At 48.7% G+C, this 15,998-nt stretch overlaps 1 protein-coding gene across 2 annotated transcripts in view; it reads left to right on the top strand.

Moving 5' to 3' along the window:
• The first annotated feature begins 475 nt into the window (after positions 1 to 475).
• The window catches only part of LOC144107664 (A disintegrin and metalloproteinase with thrombospondin motifs like), a 235,340-nt gene continuing 219,817 nt past the window's right edge, over positions 476 to 15,998 (top strand). The window contains exon 1 of one of the 2 annotated variants that reach the window (XM_077640778.1): positions 476 to 704. The gene's annotated coding sequence lies outside the window, so the exon portion shown is untranslated. The remainder of the gene's footprint in view (positions 705 to 15,998) is intronic. The other variant, XM_077640777.1, reaches the window with a different exon arrangement.

Below are 15,998 nucleotides of genomic sequence, written 5' to 3'. Positions count from 1 at the left end.
TATAGGTTTGGAAACAAACTTGACAACCAACCAACGTGTGTGGCTGGAACACGTGTGCATCAGAAAGTAACGTACCGCTCCGGAGCGCAAGTTCTCCCGAAAGGTGCGCCGACCAATCTGTTCCACAAGAACCAAGCGGAACGAGATTAGGGTTCATTGCGCTCCGGCCACACCGTACACCTCCGTAGCGTGCAAAAGTTTCGAAATTCAGCGACGCCTCGCCAAACAGACTCCTCGTAAAAAAAAAAAAAGTTGCTCCGGCACCAATGAGGTGCAAAGCAGACGAGCGTTACGACGACGTCCACTCCAGCGGAATGAGCGAAGTCCGCGGCGGACTGCTTTTCTGCTCGCTCTGGTGCAGCTTGCACGCGGCCGCCGCGACTTGCTGAAGCGTGCACGACGACGGCGAAGCGAACGAAGGTGGTGAAGGCGTGTCTGGCAGTCCTTGAACCCGGGGCCTTGGCCGGTTCTTGGCGCATGCAGCGCCGGGCGTGACGTTCGCTCACTGGCGCGAGGAGGCACCGGGAACGCCAAAAAAGAACGCCACGCCGCCGCCGGGGCAAACACTTTCTCCCGCGACCGTGGAGGAGCGATCATCCATCGCTCGACGGCGGAAGGAGAGGTCGCTTCGGGGGATTGGTTGCCAGCCTGTTGTACAACACACAGCCTGTCTTCACTGCTGCTGCCGTCCACTCCAAGCAAAGGTAAGGCGGACGCGCGACTCCGCAACCTGCGCGTGTGCAGTAGCCGCGAGGGCGTCCTTGGAAACTTTATGTAGAGCTGTCGGTAAACGCCGACTCGCTTACGGAAACCACCTACGCGTGTAGTTGCGGCCCATGTGTCTATCAAAGCCTTTCTCCGACTGCAGCCTTCGCGTGTGTGACAAAGTCGTCCTGCGATAAATTTTATCGTTCTCTTCAGTAAGTGAGATAGAGGCTGCGATTATTGTGCGAAAAGTTTTTGCGTATATTACCTCTCCCCCTATCCTCTCTTCCTGTCCCCTCAGCTCTTTCACTTCGTTTCTCCATTCTGCCTGCTATCCTTTATTTCCTCTGCCCCAGCTCAGGTGCTTCAGTATCGGTGGCAGATGCCACGGATAGCAAAAATTTGTTCCTTACATTTTATTATTATTAATGTAATAAACCACTTACTACTTACTACTACTAGAGGCTGCGGAGGACAGTGCTCCGGAAGCGTACTAACTGTAAAGAGCGATGCTTTTATGGAGCCACAACTTTTGTTGTCGCGAAGTGCACAATAGGAGAATCGACCAGGAATACTCCAGAAAACGAATAGGGGTCGTCAAAGCTGCGACACTCAGCGCAGAGTTGTTACGCTTTATGGATACGTTGACACGACGAATTCTCGGAGAAAACTCGTAGCGATCGCGCCCGACGGTAGTCTGGTTAGTTCGCAGTGTCGAAGAAAACAAGCAAACAAACACTGTAGTCATTGACTGCACAGTATAGGGGTAGGTGTGGAACATGTGCTACAATACGTCTAAAGTGATGCCTCCCACTCTGCGAGTCTGTTTGACCAATCATGGGACTTGTGATTTCGTCCAAGAAACAAAGTGGTCTTAAAAAGAAGATTATGCGCCATGTTTCATCCAACAGGTAATTATAAGTATAATGATTACAAGAGGAGGTTTTGACCGGAATTAAGATACTCGATTGGTCTTTCAACTGCGTCCTCGTGTTCGCTCCCGGCAAAACATTTTGAATATTTTCCCGGGTTTTCCTTCAGCTCGTTGAAAGCAAAAATCTGTGAATGAAACCATCATGAGTTAACGCTTTCAGAAGCAACAACTCTGTACACATAACGTGATTGCCAGAATTCATAGCAGAGCGTGACCACAGCTGCAGACCGCCATAGTGTGGCCTGTCATTCAGAGCAGCGTGTCATATATTACATCAGATTTACAGAACGCTTGATGTAACGCTTGATTAAATAAATAAATAAATAAATAAATAAATAAATAAATAAATAAATAAATAAATAAATAAATTGAAAATATTAGGTTGCTGCCGTGGTGGGCGGTAAATACGGCCAGTAGCCGTACATGAGCTTCCAAAAATTTCTCAACATTGCCGTTTTTTTTTAAGAACCGGAAACGCCTCACTTTCTGAAATAGTCGCTTCCACGTGAGTCACTTCCGACTGAGAAAATCGTCCTCTCCGGAAGTTCATGCTTGAATGCATATGAGCCGGTACTGATGGAAAGGTCTTTCGTAACAGGGCATAAGCGCTGGCCGCCTTTGACAACATGCCGCCACACGAAGAAACATCTTTCACAACACTTGTTCACCTCACAAAAACATGTTTTGATGTATGCATCCCGAGTAACACGCGTTTTATAACGCTGTGGCAGTTTCCGATAAACTTCAAGATCACGTGCTTTCTTTCCAGCTTTCATCATCCGTCAAGCTCGAATACTCGGCGCACATTTGAGGTCAGATGCAGCCCAACATAATTTTCTTTTCTCAGCTACGTTACGCTCACAGAGCGGCAGAAACGCAGACGTTCACCGCAGTTACGCCTGTCTTTCGGCCAGAGTGCATCTGCTTTGCACCCAAACATGACCGCCACTGTACGAAGTGCAGATTCGCGGCGTCGCATTCCACTGGCTAACGTGACGCGCCTAGGGTTACAGACCATTAAAGTACAACTTGTTAGATTTTGGCCTCCGGCGCCGTGTCAGCCACATTACTCGACAGCGCAGGCTTGAAGCTGCTAAACATCATGAAACACGGGCACAGGGGACAATGGACGAAAGACTAGCATTTCCAAGAAGACCCTTTCTTAACCTGCTAAGCCAGCTTTGCCGCCATGTTGCTTGCTCGCCCAACGGCCGAACAGAAAGATTTAGAAGCGGGAAACACGCGCGCAGTTCTTATTCTGAACGTAGCAGACGGGGAGGTGGACGCATAATGACACAAAGTGCATCTCTCAAACGCTAGCATGTGTAATCCTCTTCAGTAAACGTTTACTCACTTCGCTTCATATGTAATCGGCATTTCGTCACTTTGCATGACTTAAGGCAAAGTGCATGGTTGGCATCTGAAGACACATGCATAAATTCGACTCCTAACCTGTCCCCGAAGGGAATCAAGTGACAATCATCGTCGTCGCAATAAAGCGGTCAGCACAACGCGTGGAATGCCTGCCCATCTGGACGCGACAAAACAATTGTGCAGCCGATTCAGCAGCGGACAAGCAACTCCAAGAAGTCGGTGCAGTCATGAATGGGTGGGATGTTGAAGCACCAAGTTAATCAAATCGTCCTCAGCTAAAAGGTTTTCTTTTCAGCGCTAGCTGTTATGGCGAAGGTTACCGGCCTAAACGTAGTGATAATGACCGCTGAGCGTCCGTGCATGTGAGCGTGGCAGAAGGGGGGGGGGGGGATAAGGAAATACTCCCAGGGCCGCAATCGCGTGAGCATACCGTGCACGCGTAGCCCGCGCCTCACGCGTGGCAAATGCAACAATCGCAAAACGACAAGGAGGAACAGTCAGCACTGATCATCCGCATATCTACAGATGTAATCGCTATTTTTTTTTGTTTCGGTTCTTGGTACTTCAAGGCTAACTACGGGGACTTGTCGAACATTTTGATTTGATAATCACACCCCATCCCTTACAGTACTTCTCTCCAGTACAAAAGACAGTGTTCCAAAAAAACAACAACAAACGAGTACAAGTATTTTAAAACAGCAAAAAAAAAACGACAAAAACAATGTGTGCGGTTGACTAAAATGGCGGCTTTGACAGCTGAATAATTATTTTTCTAAAGTGACCAAAAATAAGCTTGAAATGGTGTCCTTCAGCAACCGCAGAGAAAACATCAATGAGCATGTAAACCATGACGTCACACAAGCAAAGTTTTCCGCAGAAATCCCCAGGCCACGAAATGGAAAATTTTAAAATTCATTTACGCGGCATAAAAACGCCGCCAGACTGCGAAGTTTCCCACAAAAGACCATAAAACTGCAGAGAACGTACTGTGAAAGTTTTCAATAAAATCTGCTGAGATAAAAAACGCCGAAACCACCCTTCAATTCACAACGCATAAACCACTCGTACATGATGCGTCAAAAGTTCCCAGGCAACAGGTCTTACTTAGAGCAATGTACTGGGGGAATTTACGACACCTCCGAAGCTCGAAACCCTTTTCAGAGGGTACAACGCTTATAAAAACTTCAGACTGTCTTTAGACTGTCCATAGACATCTCCCTATAAAGTATACAGACTCTCTATAGACGAACCCTAAACAATAGCCTATAGGCAATACAAATCCTATACACGGTCTATAGATAATCTATAGATTTATGTTCATACACTTTTAGTAGACTTTTACCTATAGACAGTCTATATAGACTATGAATAGACTAAATAAATATCGATAGGAAGGCAATAGAGTTTATAAGAAGTCGACAGACTGTCTACAGACCATTTTTATAAGTGAAGGTAGCATCATTTTCACCTCTGGGATACTTGGTAGCTTCTTAGGCGTCTTACGCGCCAGAATATACGGCTAAAGAGCGGACCTCGTGGCCTGGAAACTTCCTGACGCGCCCCGTGCACGCTGTCTCCAGTGTCTATTTGATGGTGGGTGATCGTTTAGACGTCTTCACTTCGCCAAGCCTTAGCACACACATGAAGGAAGTCGTCAAAGGATTGAAAGGCCAGACAATCTGATGCTGGTATCAAAAACTCAAAAGCTTGGAATCAAATTGTTCGTCTGCACTAGACTGCGTGCAACAACTTTGGAGCGTCTCCGCTGAGAACCCGCCCCTCACCCGGTCGTTCTGCAAAAGCGTGCCGTGCTGCATTAGCAGCTATGGGGTATGTCTGGAGAAGCTGGCGCAGCTTGGCCATGCACAATGCCAGCTAGTATGTCCATGCACTGGCTACTTACTGCCTTGATGCAGCATCTTGAACCTGGGTGCTACGCCGACAAAGCATGAAGGGTGACCCCGACAAGGGCACATCTCCTCGATGCGGCCTTCCGATACGGCCTTCATTGTCGCAGAAGATGCTCAACGTTACCAAACTACAGAAAAATCGGCTTCTGTCTATTGATAATACAGATATATTTACGTGCGCTAGCGACGGCATTGTGGGGTTGCAGGACATACAAGCTGCATTTTATTAACTGTGATCAGCAAAAAGGAAAAACCCTTCTACGCCGTCGAGTGTACTGCGTATGCTTTCTCATGCGCTCAAGGCCATTAACAAGAGTCCGAATGTCACTCCATGAAGGCTCGGCTGAGCTGCGTTGAATAGCGTTCCACGAGATGGAGGCAAAAGAGTCTTGAGAACTTCATTGAGTTCCAGGATATCCAGTGGAGTTGCGATGGAATTGAATTACATTTTGGCTCTTCTTGAGTAGGTGTAATACCTACAACATGCGTCGCCGCAGGTGGCAGCCAGAGCTGCTTTTACGACTCTGGGTGTCACCCACACGCAGTATACGTATCCACAGTGCTGTAAAAATTAGGGGAGTAGGGGTCCATACTGCCCTGCTGGATACCATGTGAGAAAACAATCTATAGCTAGGAAGGAGGTAGTCTGGGGCAACTGTTCCTTAACTGCATAAGCGAATAATAAATGGCGGATGAAAAGTTTTTAGGTACTATAACGAAGGACAATTGAATCACCAGAGCGAATGAAAAAAACCTTCTATGCATGGCTCGTTTCTTCCCCGACGTCGACCGTGGGTTCATCACGGTGGTGAGCGGAGAAGACCTGGCGCCTCCCGAGTTTCATCGTTCCAGTGCTTCGCCAATAGCCTCTTTCGTATCTTCTAAACGCCTGCTCCTGTGGATCCCCGGCAGCAGTTTCTGCCGCCCGCAGACATGACGACGGAGCATGGAATTCGGCAATAACTAGGGAGAATCCCGCACCCTGACGGGCCTTTCTCTGCCAGGCAGTGTCACCGCATGTAATAATAGAATTTTATAATAGGCCATGAGGCACGAGAGGGTTACTTCGCTGCTCGCGGAATCCGCTCTCATATGCTTCTGCTTCTGCGCTTTCGACTACGACAATCCACGACAGAGGCGGCCAGCCCGGGATGTGTGCGCTTCATAACCGCCTCTTGTCATTACCGCTTTCAAGGGTAAACCAGTAGCGCAGCGTTATAGCGACAAGCTCAGTGCCATACTGTTGCCAGGGCTGCCTACAACGCAAAGAGAATGAGTGCAATCGGAACTCACCGCTCACGTGTTTTTAGTCGCGTTAGAGCCCATGGTGCTTCCTGAACGCGTAACACGTGCGGTGGGCGTCCCTTGAACCGACGAGGCTCCTTCTTCGACGGGGGCTGCATTTGTCGCGCTTCGGCGCCGGCCGCCGCTGCGGCACGGGCGAGTGAATACCGGCTGATGCGCCCTATGGCCGCTCCAATGCAGCTTTTCTTGTCCGCAGAAGATGCGCCCTGTTCCTGCGCGCTTTGGTGGCATCAAGGCCTTTTGTGCCTCGCAACAATTGCTTCAGGTATTCTGTTTTCCCAAGAACAGTAACGGACTGGAATCGGCTTACCAACGACGAAAAATTATCACAGCAATCTGTGGAAGGAATCATTTACTAGTAGTCTAAGTTTCCCCTAATTTCTACTTTGTCGTTGCATTTCGCTGTACTCGGTAATCAGGTTTAAATATTTTTGTTACTGACTGGTTGTAATAGTTGCACTATAAATATTATTTTCTCTGTTCACTGCCGATGAGTGGTTGTTTAGTATTGTTACTTTTATGCCTGAGCCTTTTGGCTGAAGTTTTCACAGTTTTCCTTGTACTTGTAATTTTGCTTTTTTTTGTATTCATGTACCCACCCTGTTAATATCCCTTGTGAGGCGCCGCGGTGGCTCAGTGGTTATGGTGCTCGGCTGCTGACCCGAGAGACGCGGATTCGATCCCGGCCGCGGCGGTCGAATTTCGATGGAGGCGAAATTCTAGAGGCCCGTGTACTGTGCGATGTCACTGCACGTGAAAGAACCCCAGGTAGACGAAGTTTCCGGATCCCCCCACTACAGCGTCCCTCATTGGCTGAGTAGCGCTGAGGCGTTAAACCCCTATGAAGCAAACCAACATCTCTTGTGGGATGGCAGTATTCATAATTAAAAATAAACGACTTTCGTTGCTTTATGACGACAACGCTTTTACCTGAGTGCCCTATCTGCGTGTAAACAGTAATAAAAGATTCGCACAGGTTACTTGCAGCAACTTCTGCAAGGAAAGATCGCCAATCGTAATGTTGCAACGAAAAGTCGAGATTTCCTTTATCGACGACCTCTATTTCTGATACTGGTTTGTTAACGGAAGCAAAACGGAAGTAAAAAGCTACACGCGACAAAGAACTGATCGGACAGCTTTTGCTCAAAAATAAACGGAAATACGTGGTCGTTCTTGGTACGAACGTTGTTGACGTGATCTATAAAAGAAGACACAAATGATGCGCCCAAATTTCGACACGTGTTGAGAGGTTGATAACGGCGTCTATTCCATTGTCAGCAAGCGTGTTCAAGTAATCAGCTACAATGTGTCGTTCTCTCTTCAACACGACAATGTTAACATCGTCTATCACGCACACGTGACCAGGTGGAAAAGCAGGTAGACGCAATTCATCCACAAACTTTCTGACGCTTTGGTTTGTAGGCCCATAGATCGCGAGCAATGTGATGACAACAGATTGTGTGCAAATACGAAGGGCGAACGATTCGGCGCTTGTGGAGGTTGTATTCAGAGGACTCGAAGTCCAACCATATTTAATAAAGGCAGCAAAATCCACTGCCACAGCCGTCCTTGCGTGAAAAAAAAACTATTGTGGTGACATTGGAGCGAAAATAAGACTAGTTTGTTCTTGCCCAATATTAATTTCAGTTAAGACAAAAACATCAGCTATATCACGCACAGCACCAACGTGGAAACAAAATTCATTCCAGTGCTTCCGAATACTGCGCACGATGTCATGAAAAACAGTGAAAACACCTTGGCCAGCTTTTAAAAAGACAGAAAGAGATGGAAAATCTCGAAATTGTTCGCACAGAGACATGTATCAAGAAAACGAGTACAATAAACAAAGCAGGAGAAAAAAAAGAAAACAGTGGTCAGGCCAGCTCAGTCAAGTAAGAAGGGCTCATTATGCGCGCAACTGGATCACCTTTCTTTTTTCGATTTTAGATTTTGCCATGTTTCACCCACTCGAACTTGAAATCGGCTTCCTTGGCCTTGGACTTTGTCGCCCAGAACAATACTCTGTTGTATTTTGTCAAGTTTTCGAGAAAGAAAATTGAGGGCTCGTTTTCCTGCGCCAAAAATTGCAATTTATTCCGCTTTGCCAGCCAGCTGCCACGCATGTTTGCCTAAAGAAAGCGCACTAAAACTGGCGCTGTTTTCTTAGCCTGCCTGGGTGCCCAGCTATTACATGACCTGGGAGGAATGAGTCAATGCCCAGTTGAGCGGCCAGTCCAGCAACGGCAGTACTGAAGTTTCCGCTGGGACCTTGGGTAGGCCATGGATTTCGAGGTTCGAGGGCCTACTGTACTGCTCAGAGGCATTTATTTCGCTTCGGATGTCTTTTGAATGGCAGCTGTCTGAGAGGCGACCTGATCCTCAAGCACCATTACTTTCTATGACAATGCAAAAATGTTTTTGTCTCGTGTTGCTGATTCTTGCCGCAAGGAATCATATTTACTGGAAAGACTGAGTCGTGTATTTCCTGAGTTTTTGTTTTCAATCCCAGACTTCAGGCCTAGCAGCTCGTCTATCTTGGAAGGAACCAATGAAAGACACTCAACTTGCTCCCGAATAGAATTCAGCAGCGATAGCTTTTCAGCAACGGCTGTTAACTGACTAGATTTACCTTGTGACGAATCCTCTGATCTGCATCTTTTGCATCGGCACTTTTCTCTCTTTTTCTCGCCTATCGGCAAAAACGTGCCTTCAGCCACGCCTGAGCACTCCTGGTCGAGGTGATATAATGATGCACAGCTGAACAATTCCATATATCGGTCCTCATCAGCAAAATCATCCCCCCCCCCCCCCCCCATGAGTACACCTATTTCCCTCCATCAAACATGGGCACAAGAACACACACACGACAGCTTAATCAAAGAGCAGTATTGCAGTCGGCGGCACGGAACGGTACAAAATAATGGCGATAGCGAAGCCAGCTCACCTGCAGTGACAAAACGAATCGGCTCAGGACGTGCCGCCAACTTCACTTGCTGCTTGCAAGCGACGCGCTTTTATGGGAGGATGACGGTACACGCCGATCAGGGCACCACCTTGCGCTGAGAACCGAAGTCACGAAGAACCGAAAAAGTTCCTCTTATTTTCAGCAGAGGTGTGAAACCGACGAACCAACATTCGACGTCCGATGACCCACTTGAAATTTACGTGACGCAGTTGCGCACCTGCAGTGACAAAATGAATCGTTTAGGGCCGGATCCGGACGGGCCTACAACTGCCAAGCGAACTGCCAAGCCAAGAAGCATTCCTTATTTCCCGGCGCTTTTCTTCTGGCATGAAAGGGCTGCAGACACTACGGTAAACTAAGCTGCCGCCTGACTCGCGGGAAAGTTCGAAGGAGCGAACAGTTCCTTATTATTTCCAGATCTCTGACGAAGAGGTTTCAATACCGAAAAACAATCGCGCATCTAACAAAATAACGAGCAGCGCTAAAGAAAGGACTGTTGAGGAACCGCTCTCTCTTTTCTCCTTTCCATCCATGTAGAAACGCCTTGGTAGGCGAATATTCAATGCGCCCAGGGAGCGTCGCGAAACCGGCAACTGAATCACAGAAGCGTGAAAACGGGGTGAAAGCGCGCAGAGACGCCCTTGCGACGGCGGTCAGCGACACTGGGCGCAGAGACCGACGCCCTTTTCGCTGTCCGTGACCCTCTCCCGCTAACGAGGGCGATAAACCACGCTCCCGGCGGCCGACCGCGGAAGACAGAGCCGCACTGGCATCGTGATGTAACGGGCCGTCCGCGAAATGGAGCGTGCGTGTTCCGAAGGGGGGAGGGGCGACGCCGAATCAACGCTCGCTGGGCGCGCATCGACGACGACTGTCGCGCCGCGGCCGGTCGCCACCAGCGTTGGCCATGGAGAAGGGTTGATGAAGTTGCTCCATCAGGGCGTCGAGAAGAGCGCATCCACCCTGCGAGGGGAGCCAGTGCGGGACACCGCAGGGAGGGAGGGGGACGAGCAGCGCCGCGGTCCCGCTCTGATGCTCGCGCTGACCCCGAAAAAGCGGAGCGGAGCCACCACGTGACGGACGGTGAGGAGCGACAGCCAGCGAGCCTCTCAGCCGGCACGACTGCAGTCTTGCCTCCTTTTCAGCGCCGCGGAGACGGGCATTCTAGATCGGAGGAAAAAGTGTGCGCGCCTCTTCTGCCGCCCTGGCTCGACGACCAGCCGGCGGCCGAACGGCTGAGCGCCTCTTCGGTAGTCTGCGCTGCGAGAGGAGCCCAAGGTCAGTTCCACGCCGCTCCCGGAGGATATGCGGCCGACCAGAAGACGCCCAGCCGCTACTACCGCAGGCGGGACGCAGTTCGCAAGGCCGTCGTCGATTTGAGTTGCGTCAGCGTCAAACGGTCATCGTGGTTCGATTGTGCGCGACCTTGAATGATGCGCGCTCACGCATCCCGGCGGCCAGGAGGGACGTAACTGTGGTGACGATAAAGGGGAGCCCATGGTCTAGCGCGTGGTGATCTGTGGCGTAACGGCGCTGCACGACTTCGGACAAGGTCACCGGTCCACGGTTCGTCGGTGTAGTGACTGTGCGGTGACCGCGGAGCTCCCGCCGCCTCAACGTAGTGACGACTGTGACGGATCAGTCACCCACTGCCCAAGAAATAGTTTTTTAGCAACCTCACTTCTGCCTGCCCCCAGTGCCTCCGTCGCAGAAGGCCCGGTGACTTCTTGGCGCCGGTACTCGGGATTCTAATCCAAGAACAGCCTTTGGAAGTTACCGTGCCGGGCTGTAACAACACGCGGAGCCTGATCAAGAGATGTACAGTGGCATCTCGTCTGAAGCGTCTCTGTTTTCAAAGACAACGCTGGTTTCGTAATGTGGCAGTGCATTACGTCGAGGGCTCATCACAACAGAGCAGTCGCCCGGCATTATGTACGCGGTTTAGTTGCAAGTGTGAAGACCGGCTGGCCGGCGCCAGGAAAGCCAAGAAGACAATACTTTCCATGAGACGGAAAAAGCGCCTTTGTGCGTTTATGATTCGCTATTTTGCAAGCGTTGCATCTACAGAGTGTAGTGCGCAAAACTGAGATTGCTGTGCAGACCTGGAAATCGTGTGGCAATAGGCTAAGACGAGTGCAATTTCCTAGTGCGATGTTCAGAACTTCATCATGCGCCTCATCTGCAGAGAAATTCTTTATGCCATAGCTTGAACAAGATAAATAGACCTCGCAATTGTACGGCGACCCAACAAGGAATGATAGAAGCGAGCTGTGTGCTAACAAACTGACGACCGAGTCAGTTACTGCAAGTGAATACATCCGCCATCAGTGTACTTATTCATGCACTGAGTTGTCCGCACATACTAACCCTGGATGTCCCGATACCTTGTCTCTTAACGGAAGTACAAGGACCCGACCTATCGTATAGCCTGTGGACATGCGGTTCACCGACCGCCGACACTGGCTGTGCACACCGTTCAGCGAGACCTTCGCACTTCGTTTCAAGTGCTCCGAGGATTACCGTGTCGACGACGCTACTCGCACCAAACAAGGACCTGGGCCCTAGTGCTTAGACGTCCAACATGTTACGGCGCGGGTGAGTACGATCCATGTACTGCGAGTTGCGGTCGTAATATTGCGCGTGATTACATCGCGCAACGTTATTTAACGTTGTTTAGGCATTGCCCTTGAAAGGAGCGATGAAGACAACTCGATGTATTTCTTGTTCTTAGTTAAAGTCGAGTTTTTTCGGTCTTTGCGGTAATGCTGATGTTTATTAGGAAAGAAAAGAGCTGTTTATTGCAGCGAAAATTGCGTTTAAATATGGAACATAATCTTTTTTTCACTCCCCGATTCAAACGTTGACGTCAAGACCGAAAACGACTCCGTGATCTCCGTTCGTGTCAGGAGTACGCGCGCAAAAAATTGCCTGGACGTCATCGCTGTTTGCATGCGAAGACGACCGCTGAAGGCACCGCTTCTATTTGGATCTTTTAATCTCTGCTAGCTTATAAAAGTTTGATAAGGAGCCATATTAAGTGCAAGTATCGTATTCGCCATTAAAAAGTGTTATAGTCTATTAAAAAACGGGCCAACGTGTCCTCAGTGTACCTCTAAAGGTGCGCAGACACAAAATTTGGAACTCAAACAAACGACAGTATTTGTTTCAAGGTCGTGAGAAAATGCCGTCTAGCAAGTTTCAGCCGCAGGCGTTGTGAGGTACATAATATGATACCATTGTGAATGTTGTCCGAACAGCCTCTCGGCATTTCTACCCACATCGAGTGACGTCAAGGTGCACTTGAGCGCTGGCGCCGACCGAGAGCAAAACTTGCATGCAGAATCGTTTGTAAATAATTATTCACCGGTGTTTTGAGCTCGCTTTCATGATCATTAAGCCTGTAAGCTTTCAAAGCATGCAAAGAAACGGACACCCAAAAACTCTGTGTGTGTAGCCCCTTAACATGGCCATACACTGTAGGCAAACGACAAATGTGGACGGCAGTGGTCAGATGATGGAAACGCCGCGCGGAGAAGAGTTCAGCTCTCTGGTGGCGTGTCCATCTTTTCCGTAAAACTACGAACTCAAGCGCGGGTAAAAATACAAGAGGAAAAAGTGCCGAACAATGGAGGCGCCTCTTTTTGTTGGGGCGGCCTCACTCAAGGCGCCATTCTCTCGGCGGGCATCTATATAGGCCGCGAAGGAAAAGTGCCCCGGACAAGGTTGGCCTTTTGCATGCGAACAAAACGCCTTTTCGCGGTCATCGCTGTGGCGGTGGGATGCGTGAGATGCGACTTCCGCGCAAAACACGCTTCAAGGCCGAAACTCCTCACGCTCACGCTGCGAATAGCCCGTTGAGAAGATTGACCTCTGCAGGATATCAGAGAATCGAGTTTAACAGCGACTGTAGGCGATGGCAATCACAACTCCTGTGGATTTATTTAGTTTAATTTGTTGGGACAATGCTGGCAGAGTACTTTGAGTAATCTTATCATCGTTTCTTAAAATTTATGTAGGTAATGCCCACCTGCTGAGCTGTCAACCAGAGACTGGCAAGTATTCGAAACAAATAAATAAATAAACCATTACGTGCATTGAGTTTCAGAGTGATCTAGCGCAATGTAAACGGAAATCTGGAAAATGCTACGTCTTTTTTATTTTATCATTTATGCCAGCAAGTGTGCCCGTGGGATTGCACTTCAATGGATTCAAACGTCTATCCTTCCATACGACTCTAAAAGAGCATCATGCTGATCAGCCGCGCAGCCAGAAATTTTTTTCGGGAGGGGCACGAGGCAGTAGTATAGGGCGAAGTCCGGGGAGGGGGGGGGGGGGGGGGGCTGGGCTCTTTCGGGCTTCCCTTGGATACGTGCCTGTTGCTGATATACAATCAACCATCATAGAAGACCGGCGACAAAATAAGTGCTGCGTGTTCAGCAGCAGGCGCTTGAGTAGCGAAGTCGTACTTTAATAATCAGCGCGACTGTCGTTGCAAGAAAGCTCGAAGTGCAAGTTTATGGTTTATGTGGGTCTAACGTCCCAAAAGATTCAGGCTCTGAGGGACGCCGTAGTGAAGGGTTCCGGAAATTTCGACCACTTGGGAATCTTTAACGCGTACTGACATCGCACAGTATACGGGCCTCTGACAGGCTCTTGTAAGGTGCCTAAGGGAACGGTTTTGGAGCGGCGAACATCACTAACTCATCATTTACGGCACATAAGCGGTGAGTTGTATTTAGCAGTAAAACCTTAAATGAAACAGGAGTGCAGATGCCAGAGCAGAGAGCTTGGTATCGTGTTACGACGACCAAACGTGCATATGACAAACATTCAGATTTGTCACCTCGCTGAGATAAAGTTTCGTATCGTGTATAAGACTCGACCTTACTCCTGCTACACCCCCTCGCGCTTGGGAGGCTGAGGAATGCGCGGTGGTGACAGAATCATAATAACCCTTAATGAAACCGCGAGTGCACGTTCCATTTATTATCTCTCTTTCGCCCTGAATATTATGATTGTCCCAGTTATTGTGCTGCAAAATAATTAACATAGCCATTGCAATAATTTAGACCGTAAATGGTCGCACCTGAGAGAGTTCAAGCAATAGTAAGCGCCGTCACCGGCTTCATTATAGTTACCTGTGATGAATACTGTGATTACGTGCCAGTTTCAATAATTACACCCGTAATAATCACATCTATGCTAGTAAAGGTAATTGCGTGCTATTATCTGATTAATTAGTACTTGTTTTCTTTGCAGGGATAATTGCCCCTGCTCATCAGTTCTGCTAATGGCTGCCACAATTAGCAACATCTGTGTCAGTTCTTGCAATTACTTAACGCACCTCATTTTTCTCTTTGTGGCCGCACTAATTTAATCTGACCGCACATAGAAATGGGCAACACCTGCAGTGTCACGCAAAGTGACGCGACAGTTCTCCAAGTGGTGCAGCTTTGTTTAGCATTTTAAAATGTAAATTGTGAATTATGAGACTTAACGCCCCGGTATGACACATTGGCTATGAGGGGAACCGCAGTGAAGAGCCGTGGAATAAATTTAGACCACCTGCGGTTCAAAACACCCGTATGATGACAAAACCATTGCTGCACATTTACCGTACATTTATGTAAACATTGGGAGCCATGCATCAATTCATTCCAGCTCAAATCGAGTTTGTAAAAAGGGAATGTAATGGTAAGCGAACATAACCGATGCGCCCATAGGTGAACGTAAGGGATCCCAGAAGAAGAAAAGCCTAGAAGGGGGAAGGCAGAGAGCCAGGGGGCGGACGAGGTTTGGAAGCTTGCGAGGATAAGGGGGCCGCAGCTGGTACAGGACAGGGCTAATTGTAGAGGACACGGAAAGGCCTTTCATTTTCATTGTATTCACAGAACACATATTATACAATCTCTGAATGCAAAAATAGCAGTACAGCAGCAAGAGGTCCAGAAGTGCGAGACTGCAGTGGGACCTCTTTTGGCAAAGTGAGAAAGGAAAAATTATGGTCGCAGGATAAAGGGTTATGTAGTAAACTGAAAACACGTAGGCAGTGTAAAAAAAAACAACAACTGTCAAACACCTATCACACAAGACGAGTACAGATGTTAATTAGTACGAAATGGAAAAGATCCATATTCAAGGTATGAATACCAGGAAACTACGAAACACAGTAATAAAATGTCATCATATCAGCCAAGAAAGAAAACGACCAGAATTAATTATTCGCACCCCACAAATTGAAGTGCCACAACAGTCGACGGTATGTCTTAAACAACAGAAAAGATGTCAATATTTTATGTCATTCAGTAAAGAGTTCTATTATTTAGTCATTGCGGAAGTGACTGACTGAGTAGTGCTAATTAATTCGAATTACAGATATCAGAATATAGGAGATTATGATGATGAGTAAATCTAGTGCGTTTGGGATTATCCACCTGGCAACGGTGAACGCACGTGGGCGTATCTGGGCTGATAATGATCTTACCAGGGCCTGCGAACAAACTTGGCGTAAAACATCGGAAAAGCAACTTCGCCCTCTCCCTGGGAGTCACGGCCTCCCTGCAGCCCCGCGAATAGCGCGACAAAAAGGTGTCGCACGACGCTGCCGAGAAAGCGGGCCGCGCATGCCGCTGCTGTCGCGGCGCGTGTCTCACGCTCGGCGTCCATCAGGACGCAACGGGGCGAACGACCTCCTCTCCGAGGGGCTCCGCGAACGCGCTCTCCGAGAATGAGAGTGCGCGTGCAGCCTTGTGTAATGCGTGCGCGTAAAAAGTGAAGGCCCTGGGCATTCGTGCTTGGCGACACG

Source organism: Amblyomma americanum, chromosome 10 (genome assembly GCF_052857255.1).
Source record: "Amblyomma americanum isolate KBUSLIRL-KWMA chromosome 10, ASM5285725v1, whole genome shotgun sequence".
In the NCBI taxonomy this organism is placed as follows: Eukaryota; Metazoa; Arthropoda; class Arachnida; order Ixodida; family Ixodidae; genus Amblyomma; species Amblyomma americanum.
This window is presented reverse-complemented; position numbering and strand designations above follow the sequence as displayed.